The sequence below is a fragment of the Acromyrmex echinatior genome, chromosome 3 (assembly GCF_024713525.1).
Source record: "Acromyrmex echinatior isolate Ae372 chromosome 3, ASM2471352v2, whole genome shotgun sequence".
In the NCBI taxonomy this organism is placed as follows: domain Eukaryota; kingdom Metazoa; phylum Arthropoda; class Insecta; order Hymenoptera; family Formicidae; genus Acromyrmex; species Acromyrmex echinatior.
In genome coordinates, this window is record NC_141854.1 from 20,117,034 (window position 1) to 20,130,071 (window position 13,038).

Below are 13,038 nucleotides of genomic sequence, written 5' to 3' on the forward strand. Positions count from 1 at the left end.
CTACCGATTGCCATTCGCAAAATGTTCTGTCTGGCGATGCAGCTGGTTATTGTTTTCCGGAAATGAACTGCGTTGGAGTGCGATACATGTATCCAGTCCAATGCAATCCAATTTAGTTGATACCCTCGAAACGTATCTAGTATAAGGTATCCACCAACGGTATCGATTTCACGAGTATCCTCAAGATACTCTAGACTTTCTCTAATTAACGATATCCAATTGTTTGTTATTTGAAGATGCGACTGCCATAAAAGTGACGAAAGCGTAGATTATTTTCCCTTTTTACACAACAGTGACTCTTTTCTTGTTCTTTCCTTTAATGCATAAATCACTGTAATGTATTCGCGTGATATATATATATATTTTTTTTTCTTCGCTACGTTCAAACGTCAGGTGATTTATTATTCGAAACATTTAACATTTGAATATATACAAGGAGGATGACAAGAAAAAGATTTTAGCAAGGACATCTTCTGGCATGTGAAGTATATTAAAATAACATAAACGTGAAATAAACACGTGATAAACTTCTGTAAAATTAATGTCGTGTTTTCAGGATTTTAATATAATGTAACAGTTTGACAAATTTTTTTTAACACTGTCAAATTTTGCAGGTGAAATTTTATCTTCATAGAGGCTATATTAACAGTTATTGGAATTGTATTCTGCCTTGATGTAATTTATAATTATTCTCGTGTTATTCTGGATTCTTTTATTTTGCAGGATATTTTTTTCAATATCCATAAATCAAATTGATAAAACTCAATTCAATATCAGCGCAACTTACGAGAATTGTGAAATAGTTTTCTGGCCTTAATGATGACCATAGGATTCAATTATTATTCTGGGATATTTTTATTTTACAAAATATTCTTTTGGTCAATGTCCATAGACCAAATTGGTAAAACTCAATTAAATCAGTGTCGCGGTACAACTTAAAAGAATTGTGAGATTATTTTTACCTTTAATGGCGCTCATAGATTCACCGCAGAAGTCCATTGATGTTACTGCACGTCGTTTCCAAGCAAGTGAAATCGATGACTATGAGCTCCTCGAGTCTTGAACTCTTTCGATCGACGATAATGTCCGTTTCCCAACTGACTCGATTAAATCGTCGTGGAACTGGCTACGTCCACGTTGTAATTTCTTTTCCGTACCTAATGTTTTATTTCCCAGGGGTAACATTCTAAGAAGTATCGGAAATTACAAGAGCGGCGTAATTACTTTATAACGTGTAGTTTAAACGAAATGTGCGATATGTAATAAAATGCATTTGGGATATTGCACATCCGTACTATGTATCCCTCATTATAAGCAAAGCATTTAAGCAAATTATTTTATAATTTATAAATATGCATACCATATTGCAATGCAATCGAAATCGAAAATATGTTAATTACATATCGCACCCCGCAAGAAAAGTAACACAAGTCGACAATTTTTGTATTATGGACCGATTATATTCTAAATAAAAAAAAAGTAAACGAGTTGAATTCAAATACTTTCCAAAGAAAAATGTCACGGATTAAAATAGGGTAGGTTTTAGAAGTATAAACATTACACCATAACAAGATAATCTGTGATAATCTTTCTTCCAGAGAACTTGAAACAAGCAATTTGTGATTATCACTAAATTAACTTATGTTCAATACTGCCGTAATAATTGATTTTAAAATGTGCAATTTTTTTCTTTCTTTTGAATAATATAATGTTTTGAACTTGTGTCATTTTTCGTGAAGAAATATGATATATTTAATTACATTCTAATCGATTTGTGCAAGCAATTTGTGATTATCACTAAATTAACTTATGTTCAATACTGCCGTAATAATTGATTTTAAAATGTGCAATGTTTTTCTTTCTCTTGAGTAATATAATATTTTAGACTTGTGTCATTTTTCGTGAAGAAATATGATATATTTAATTACACTCTAATCGATGTAACGTATCCTATTGTTGCTTGTCCATTATTAGCGATTTCATTTTATTCTCCGGAATTTATATAAGCGAAAGCAAGACATTAGTAACAAACCTCGTTAACTCTTAGAAAGAAATACGGGCTGCGCTTCGATCAATGCAGCGAGCTCATTTATTATCGTTATTCAGAAATAGCGCTAGACTGCTACGGAGAAGTATAGAAAGATTCCAACTCTCTTAGCTTTCGCACTTTGCCTCGCAGATGTTTCGATAACACCGAAATGTACTTTACTTACACAGTCAACAACACCGGTCTTGCGATGAAGGAGGCTGTTCGTACAAACAAGAGCTCGGATGCTTTGAATGTTTGTGAACGAAACCATTCGATGGGTGTCATGTTATTGACTTGGCGATCGTTTCATTTTGCAAATTGAAAGTCATACGTGAAAACGGAGAGATCGAACGAACTTGGATCTTTTTCCACTTGTCTCTCCGATTTTTCCAATTTTGTCGCACAATCATCTCTGTACACGAGTGCTCCGTTGAATTGTAAATATCTGATAGAAAATCGAATATTTGTCTAAAATTAGTTATTATTAAAGAATCTAAACATAGAAATACACATGTAAACGGTATGTTACTCGGTAATTTGACGCAGCTCGCTCGTGTGTTATGTATGAAAATATCTTCACGTATTATTATGCTAATTTATCGTATATTAACATGATAAATTGATCAAAATGCAAATTTGCTATGTTAAATTCATAAGTTATGCCGCACTGCGTTGGAAATTGCAATAACCAGGCTCTCTGCAATAGATATATTTATTTAATATATTGTATAAGCGTCGCTTATTTTCTTAATTAAAAAGATTGTTGATGTTTAATTAAATAGAATTAATTAAATACGGCTCATACATCGTTTAAATACCTGGAGCCGTGCATAAAATATCGCTTGATGTACTTTCGCAAGAGTGGCGCCTAATTGCGACATCCGAATTTTTTATTTTCCTTTGATCATTTATGCGCGATGCGTCCCGGCTTAAGCAACTTCAGACTTTTATCTCGTTCGAAGACTGACGAAAGTTTTGACGTGACGAGGCTCCGAAAACTCCGAAGTATATCGATATACTTTCTCGCCGTTTTATCGAGCTCGCTGCGCCGAACGCAAGAGAATCGCCGAAGAGAATCTCTCCACTCAAAAGGAAGAAAACAAATAAGGAAGGAAGAAAGACGCAAGATATCGCCTTACGTCGCGCTTTTATCGGAAACAGATAATATCCTATAATATACACCAATATAGAAGCTAGAAACAGGCTTATAGTTCCTTATATATATATAATTTCTTTTTATTTTCGTCTGCTTTCTATTTTTCTTTTCTTCAACGATTTCTTTCGATGTTTATTACGCCAATTTACGATATTTTTCTTCCACATAACGTGTCGTGACGATATTCGAGATTTTATTTCTGCAAACTCGACGTTTTCTCCGCTCTTAATTTTTGATTACTCGCGTTTTAAGCTCGTCTCTTTTTTCGCCATCACGCGATCGACAGTAGACAAAACATATTTTTCAACGCCGACGGTCAGAGAGAGAGAGAGAAAGAGAGAGAGAGACGAACTTCGGTTCTTTTATCAAGCTTTTTTCAAGCAGACACTGAAAAGGGCAAAGTGCCATCCACAGTATTTGTCTTTTCAACAGCTAACCGTCGTGTATATCCGCGGAAGGTAGAGTAAGTGGAAATTAAATCCTGGTTATTTCTACGCGGCGCCATAGGGGTCGATCAAGAGATACTCGCAAACAACGGAGATCAATGCCGCAGAGAGCAATCAATAATAATATCCCGCTGTCCCTCGGAATAATAAAACGCTTAACGCGCAGCCGGTGCTTTGGAACTGTCCTATCGGTCTTATTGTTAGAACCAGCCGGGACGCATTGTTCGAACTTTTTCGATTAAAACTTTCACGATGTCGTTCTTTTTTTCCCCTCTCCTGTTACGAAATGCAGCCAAACGATCATTTATGTACGTTCTTCCTGTCTTCGAAGGTAAATCGTACAGATTCAAAAATGAAACAAAAATGTCAGATCGAAGATTTCGCTTTTAATATATAAATATGCCGTTAATACGTATATGCGAAAGTATCGTGAAATTTACAGAATTTAATTATTGAGCGGAATCGACATTTTAGGCTTTTCTGTAATATCTACCTTGATCCCATATAATTATCAAAACAAGATTATCATTATATAATAATATATTAACATAATCCGTTTATACATAATCCGTGTTTTCACATTGTTTGAAGAAAACTAATTATGTATATTACAATATACATATTTTGAATTGAAAAAAGAGAAAATAGTAAATTTCATTGAAAAAATTCGATAGTGAAATGTTGAGCTTTTTAAATTTGTTTCCAAATTATTATTATATATTTAAATTTTATATTATTAGCAGAAATTACATATTTTATATATAAAATATCACAATAATGCTTTCAGCTATTGAATAATAGCATTGGCGATTATTACCTAAAGTCGGATTACACCTGATCAAATTTGATTCAGCCGGATAAATGGAGAGAGATACTTTATTATATACGAACGCTGCACCGGGCGATTGGCCAAATGGAATCAATCCGCGAAGGATATTACGGTAAATGAAGAAAATCATAAATTCCGCCTCTCTCTTTCTCCTTGCCACGGTTATTTAATCTTCAATAAACTACCGCTTTCCGACAATTTAAGAGTTTAATATCAATTATACGAGTATGCTTTGATTCATTACCTTCTTACCTCTTATCGATGCAAATCTTTCCGAGATTGTACGTGCTTCAAAGATGTGGAATGCATTTTAATTATCTTCTTATTTGAAATTTACATTAATTGTTTCACTTTGTCCAATTTGCTATATTTAAAACTTTTCATCATTTATCATACATTCGATTACTTGACACACAATTGGACTTTGCTTCTTGAAGAAGTATATACGATTATATTAATTAATCTTATATTACTCACGTGGAATTTTTTAATGTAAAAAACTTACTCGCTTGGAGTGTTTCTGACACCTATTATTATATATATATATATATATATCACAATTTTTATTATTTTCTTTAATAATTTACAATTAAATAAAAATTGATAATAATCTACAATGCATATCCTTTACAGATAACGCAATTTTTTAAAATTATAAAACAATTTTTACTAAAAAAAATAATGTGTATAAACATTCATACATTCAGCGAATTTATATAATGGTAATATTCTGGACACTTCACGCGAATAATGAAGGGTTAATAATTACAATTTTTTCGATTATACTTGCGTATAGTGATTGTCGAAAGTAATACATATAATAATACAAATATATTATTCTAGTATTTGATGAAATAAACAATACGAGTTACATCACAATATTTCATGTATTAATCTACTAATTATCTACATCTCAAATGATTCTTTAAAAGAAATTGTGTGCCTCAACTAATCGGGATGGATCTTGCATAACTAAAGGCTTATAAAGCTACTCAATCGTGCAACGCAAGCGAAAATGGAAACGATAACCGTGCGGTTTACCTACGCCATTAGCTTTTTATTTACTAGTTTTTATTTGTCGGTCGCGATGCAGGTATGTTTACTGGCAGGATGTGTGTGGAGCAGAATATTACACTCTCTCACCCCACGTCGCTTTACCGTTAATTGCAACTGCGGAGAAAGCGTGCCGGACTACCCCCCATAAAATACGTTTATCACCCCTTAAAGTCGTGGCGCCTCTGCCTTTGTGGGACCCCATTAATACGCAAATTGCAGCCACGCAGCCATGAGTTTCTCGCGTCTCCCCATATCCGGTTGACACGCACTATCGGTCGGTCGCTTAATTAAGAGGCAATTTTCCTTTAATACGGAATATCTTGCCTATTCATCGGCGTGTAAATAAAGATTGAGCCAAAATAAAACAAGTCAGAGCGAGATGGTTTGGTAAACGGTAGAGGGTAAAGCCGAGCAGAATCAGAACGTTGCAAATACATAGCTTTTACTAAAATAAACAAGATGGAAAATTGAGAAAATCGCGAGATAGGTAGAAGGCGACTTTCACAGATAAAGATTTAGACTTCTTTTTTTTTCGCAAAAAAAATATGATGCTTAATGAAACTTATAGTTTCGTTGCGTACATTAAAATGCGGGTAACATAAATTAAATTTTTTAAATTAACAATATCTCACATTTTCATTTTAGTTAGTGTTCCTTATAAGGTAACAATATAATTTTATAATATAATTTTCACAAATTATATTTATTTATAATCCTTTGATAAACTTTTAACAAATAAACATATCTCAAACATCTTTACAATTAGGCATTGAACTATAAAGTTTTTTAATTTCCACATAATCACACAATTTCCGCACAAAAGAGTAGGGAAGACCAGGGTCAGTTGAATATAGGGATAAATAGAATAATCGAGTCGCCAAGTCTGCTGTAACATCTTGTTGCGAACACATCTATGATAGAAGTTATGCCACAATTTTAAAAAATCGTACACCTAAGTAAATATTTTTATTCTTAAAGTTTTTATTTTACAATCGTGTATGATTGTCTGAAATATTTGATTTCTACTTAGATAGTAAGTGTAGTTCTTACTTAATAAAATTCAACAGATTTTTTTTGTTTATGTGTCTTTTTTATCGTATATTGTTAATGTTTTTAAAAAATGAACGGATGGGGATAGTAGACTAACCACAGCATGGAACTGTATGACTCATTTAGTGACAATTCTTATAGTACTTACTCAAAATTTTATTCCTTTAAAGAGATTTTCCTCAGTGGTTAATGTTATAAGTTTAGTTCCCTCATGTCCAATCTCGAAAACTAATTATTAAAAATTAACTAATACTAATTAATAAACTTTATTCGACGTATTTTTGCATGGAATGAACAAATTTTGCAAAAAGAAGTATTGTTTTGTCCTGCGAAGCGAATGTTTGTGTTTAAAATATATTTTTATAAAAGTTTTGTTAATATGTAGCCAAAGATGTAGCTTAAAATACATTAATCTTTATTTTAATAATCTTAATCGAATTATCCCGGTCCCGGGGTTAGTTGAATCAGATAGAATGCATTAGAAAAATGCATTTTTATTCATATTAGTTAGTAGTTTCCTCTTATTATTAAAATATTATGAAGTAGTCAAATGTATATACAATAGTAACAGGTGTAGAATTTATTTTTTCGATAAGTCTCTTAATTTCGTCTGTAGAAATTCGAAATTGAAAAATGAGTCTATTAACCCCGGTCTCCCCTACCTTCGGTTGTTCTAAAATAAAAGAGGAACGTATAACGGTAGGGAAAATTCGTCGTTTTGTAGACCACAACTAGTTCGTAGTGAAAGAATAATAAAAATCCTGCGGTAAAAGAATAATAGTTCTGGAATTTTTCATGGGTACATCGCAAGGCTTAAATCGGGAAGAATATTATAGGTTTGCGCGTTTTTACGATCTTGGCACGCGTGTATTTCGAATTTTACGATTCCGCCGGATTACGAAGCGGTTGGGGGAAAATAGCGTAAAAATATTCGAGAGTAGTGGAGAAGAGAGGATACGCGAAAGGACGTGTTTTTGTTGTATCGTGGAATGGACGGTGCGGGTGGGCCGTCGACCACACACAATTCGCGAGTTGGAATGTCGTCCAGCATCGTCGGCTATTATCAACCATTCAATTGTTACTTTGTGGCTCGCGTATGGCTGAGTGCATACGAGCGCAATTTTGAGCACACTGCGTTGACATAACAGAATTTTCGGTGAAATTTCCACTATAAACCGAAGGTAAAAGGAGAAACGAGGTTCTACGATTTGCCTGTGTAACTTTGCTTTGTGAAATTTTAATTACGACGATAAAACATAGGTATATTTCTCGTATTGTATATAAAATATAAAAGCCACGATGCTATTCCTCTCGTCTCTTTAATTAACGTGTAGTAACAACATAAGTACCGATTCATTGAATGTATTTGGCAGATATGAATGTATTTGCGTAATGTTTATTTATTTTGCATTTTTGCCTGATGTCGTCACGATGTATACTTCTTAAAAACTTGTTTTTCTGTCTGTACGACGGCGGGATTCCACGAAAACGTTTAAAAGCGAGATTTCACGGTCGGATATCTCTTAATGGTCCGATCGGAAAAAGATTTTTAACTGAATACGGAGAAATTCTGAAAAAGTTTCTGCGAATGTAAAGATTATTTCTTGTGATTTCGCTCATTTTTCGTTAAATAAATTACTCTGCACACTCATAACTATTATTACTTTTTATGGCAAAAGGAAATTAATTTATCTCGAAAATTCTTTAGGTTATAAATTTAAGTTACAAGCGTTAAAACATTAAAATAACGTGCACAATACAGCTGGAAAATTTGTGTTAAATTTAATATCTTTCGTAAACGATCCATTCAAATTTTTGTGTTAATAAAAAAAATTTAACATATAAGATGAATATATTAGAAGTAATATGGATATTGTAGTGTAAAAAGTTAATACAAAAAATGTAATACTGATCCAAATTGGATAAGCAAATTGTGGAAATGTATTTCTTTAATAAAATTAATATTTGTAATATGTTAATTGACACATTTTATTCATTTATAATATTTTGAATTTACATTTTAAAATATATTATTTTTATGCTATTTATTTATTTATAAATTGTATTATTTTAACACTAAGAAATATTGAACATCAATTTAACATAAAACATTTGAATAACACAATATCATGTTACGTTAAATTATCACTTGAATATGATGAAAATTCAATACAAAAATTTTGAACCGGTTTTAATATAAATACAAAATATTTTTTGCTATGTCACATTATTATTATTTTATTATTAAAGTTACGAAATATTTTAATAGAAACTCGGCGGAAATATTTTGATCATTTTTTCACGCTAGTTGGGATAATTACTTCTAATGTCGACTGGGAAGGAGAGAGGAGCGCGAAAAGTCACGCACGAGAATCGAGTGTCACGAAAGAGAAGCCAGGGTGTTCGTGAAAAGGGCGAGGGTCATGTTCTCGATTTCCATCCTGTGAGACTGTAGATATCCGAGAAGTTTGTGAAACTGCCATGCTCACTGGCGTCTCGCATCCTAAATAAAAGCCGGCGCGACTTTCGACCGTTAACTTTTAAGGATGACGTAGAGACACGCGCCTGAATGCAGACACGAACTTCCTATAAATTTTCGCCAACTTTTGCCGCTCCATTTGTTAGTCTCCGTACAACAAAGGGCATCGATCAAAGTGTTAAAGCGCTCGTCGACGCAGCTTTGCCGGAACGCGTTAACCTCCGATTACAAAAATAGTCGAACGATACGCGACAGGTAAATCAACTGTCCCTATAATTTACAAAAGTGGAACGGGGAACCAAAGGCGATTCTGTAAAATTTTCGAAAGAATTAGAAATTTGACACTTTTTATATATTAATGCTCGTTTTTTTTCAATACAGAGATTAACTTTAACCTCAACTGTTTTCCTTTTTTTTTTAAATTAACGAATAAGAGATTTTTATTGGGTTAAGATCTAAGGTTCGGTTGCACCAACGTTGCTTTGACTTTAAGCGAAGCTTAGAACTCTCACTTTCTCTCTTTAAAGACAAAGGAGAGGGAGAGATAGAGAGAGTTTTAAACCTCGTTTATAGTCAAAGTAACGTTGGTGCAACCGGGTCTAAGTGCACCAATGTTTGATTTTAAGTGAGGCTTAAAACTTTCTATCTTTCTCCCTCTCTTTTGGCTTTAAAGAAAGAGAGAGTTTTAAGCCAGCTCTTAAAGTCAAGGTAACGTTGATGCAATCGATCTTCGGTTATTTTCAATGTATGATTTCGTCAAGTTTTTCATTAATTCATATATCTCTTTGACATCTAGTATCTACACCTGATTCTTATTTGTCCTCATCTTCCTTTGATACATTTCTAAGAATAAGAACATCTTCCCTAGTTCTAATTCTTAGAATTTTAAGCGAGGCTTAAAACTCTCTTTGTCCCTGTCTCTTTTCGGTTTTAAAACGAGATAGAGATAGTTTTAAGTTTCGCTGAAAATCAAAGTAACGTTGATGCAACCGATCCTTAATCCTACATCGGTGAGAAACAGACACAATCTTTGCCACGCTGATCAACACTGATCACATTAACTGATAGATCAACGTATACAGATTGACGTACGATCGCGATTGTTTTTATTCTTTCACGCTGACTCTAAAAATAGTCAAAATCTCATGCCTCATCGCGGTTTTCCTTTTAAATCCAGTCGAGGAGAAGTGCGCGATATGCCGGTAGCGGAAGGAGGAAAGGAAGCGAGAGAAGGAGCTCAGGACTGACGTACGAGAGACGTACGTGAGACGAACGGCAGGAAAAGAGGACGTGGAAGTGAGATAGCAGGTATAGAGCGATAGGCGATAGGCGATAGGTATAGATAAGTCAGCGCGAGAGCGAGACGGCACGATGAAGGCCGGCGCGGTAGAGTTGGTACAGGGTTACACAGGGTATAGGCGATCGCGCGATCGCGCCATCGCGCCCGAAGCTCGCGTCTCGCGCCTCGCGCCTCGCGCTCACCCGGCCGAAGTTAGTTAGCAGTCGATGCGCACACGCGACGCGATCCGGACGTACTTCGCGGCACCGCTCCTTCCTCTGCCACGCACTCGTGTCCGACTCCGCGCCGCCGTGTCGCGCCGTCAACGTGAGTCGCTGGTCGCACGTACGAGAGCGCGTACGGTTCCCGCGAAGGGAAATTGCGGCTTCCGTTTTCGAAAGCACGCTTCCACCTTCCTCGAGCGACGAATCTCCTCGAAATCGGTCGAATTTCCGCGGTCTTAACGGAGCAGAGACGACTAGTCACGCAAAGCTGAGCTCGCGATTCGCAAAGCTCCGCAGTCGTTATAAATAAGAGAAGTTTTACGAGCATTCGATAAACTACCATCGGTCAGTTTTTTATCTTGGTTCTCTTTCGATATTTTTCATTGTGCGCTCATTTTGCGATTTGAGTTATAGTTCTTTTTTTCGCCGGTATCCACTTGAAGATGTAATACGTTTAGTCAAACGTTCGAACGTTTCCTACTGGAGGTAGGAAAGCGACAGGATCTCAGTGAAGAAGCAACGAGCTGCAGTGGTTTGCGTGAGTTATAAATAGGTAAATGACAATCAGTTTTTGTCTTAATTTTTAACTTGTTAAAATATTTATCACACTGCTGATAGTAAGTTAAAATCGGGAGTTTGAATACTCCAAAAATATTGGTATGATTTTAACATATAGTGTCTATAATTCTTACTGTGTTGATGTGTTAGTATTACACACATTACATATCTTTAGAGTGAACATTTCCAAACTATTGTTAACGACTTAATCACTAATAATAATATGAAGATTATGTCTTATTAGAGAGAGAGAATTAGGAAGATGATACATATTGTTGTTAGAATTTTGTTAATATATTTTTGGTTATATAAATATTACAGTGTTAAAAATAAAATGTTAATTTTAACAGTATGTTTTTATACATTTATAATGTCGAGTTATATTAAATCTGTCATTCAGAATAAATCGCGGATGTTAGGCGATATCCGGAGTATCGAGTTCGGGGCTTAAAAAGTATTCGGCGGATAGGACTCGAGGTCGGATCGACGTTAACTGTGGATCAATCGCGTAATTCCAGCGACGGGACAGGATGGCGTTTATTAATAACTTCGTGACAGAAGTGACATGTGCGTAGACGCAGCACGACGCTCTCAAACGTCGCTTACCGGAGAGCCGACCTCTCCGTGTTTGACATAACGATAAATCACGGCCGTTCCTCGAAGCGGGCAGCTCCCGCTTCGTCTTAACGAAGCTTTTCCGTCGATGCGATTGCTCTCCGTAGATATATAGGTGACTCCGTGAGTCACTTGCCGGCGTGATTTTCTGCCGGCGCGAATCATCGTCGAGGAATCGCGAGAACGACGACGCGACAGTGACGACGACACGCCCGTTTTTCGCGTCGTCGCGGAGAAAAGTTTGATGTGTGCATGCGATGAGGGAATACTGCGGATACAATATCGATCCTTTCACAAGTGTTTCCAGAAGTTTTGCGGTTGTACATCACCGCGAACGTTACTTTCCATTTGGAAAAAAAATTGAATGGAATTAGTATCTCAAGTATGAGTCAGCGTCGAGACGGTATCTAAAACTTTATCGCGTGACAATCGTGTTTTCTTTCGACATAAAATAAAATTCAATTATTTATATGAACTAAGGTTTATGTAACGTTGAAGATTTATGAAATCATCGATAAAATGTATGCTCTTTATTGTGAGAATATGGCCTTTAAGATTTAATGATAATCCTTTATTCTATACGTACAACGTCTATACGTACGTCTGTATTAAGTAATTTACACTTAAAGAAAAACTTATGGTAGGAACTATAAAGACAACAGTTATACAAATTTTGTGTAAAATTAAATGTTCATCGTTGATGAATAAATTATATCATACTTGGGGTAACTACAAAATAGTTTAGCTATTTTGTAACTATTTACGTTAATTCTGTATATAAAATGTGTGTGTTTGTCACTTTTATAGTTGTTACCCTATGTTTTTCTCTCTGAGTGTATATAAAAAGAATTATTTTCATAAAAGCACATATCGTATTTTCATAAAAACACATATTTCCATAAAAATGCATATTGCTAAAAATCAGCTTATAATTTGCTTTACGAAGAGGAAGGTATTGTTGTATCAATCTAGTAGGGATATCTGACTACGTTATTGTCAGTCGGAGAATCATTTTGAACACAATCTTCATATCATATGCATTATACAATAAAATCCGGAGCACAGACGGAATTCAGAGATGAGATCATTGCGAGTGCACGAAAGTAGGCGGTCGGACAATTCAATGAGCAGCATGGCGAAGGTCACGCTTAAGTCATCGGGCGCGTTAATGTTTTATTCGTTTCATTTGCCCCGGTGAGGATTAATGTTTATGTCTAGTTCAAAGCATAAGGATGGTTGAAGACTTCAGTTATCTTATCGATACGTGGGTTAGTCGAAAATTTTTCATATCCACGATTTTCACTCGTGCTGTATCTC

The 13,038-nt window shown here is 35.0% G+C and overlaps 1 protein-coding gene across 9 annotated transcripts in view; it reads left to right on the forward strand.

The window, feature by feature from the left end:
- Positions 1-13,038, forward strand: part of C3G (C3G guanyl-nucleotide exchange factor) — an 80,119-nt gene that overhangs the window by 30,804 nt on the left and 36,277 nt on the right. The window contains exon 1 of one of the 9 annotated variants that reach the window (XM_087404402.1): positions 9,693-11,101. The exons of the other annotated variants lie outside the window; for them this stretch is intronic. The gene's annotated coding sequence lies outside the window, so the exon portion shown is untranslated. Of the gene's footprint in view, positions 1-9,692; positions 11,102-13,038 lie in introns of those variants that run through there. 9 annotated transcript variants of the gene reach the window in all.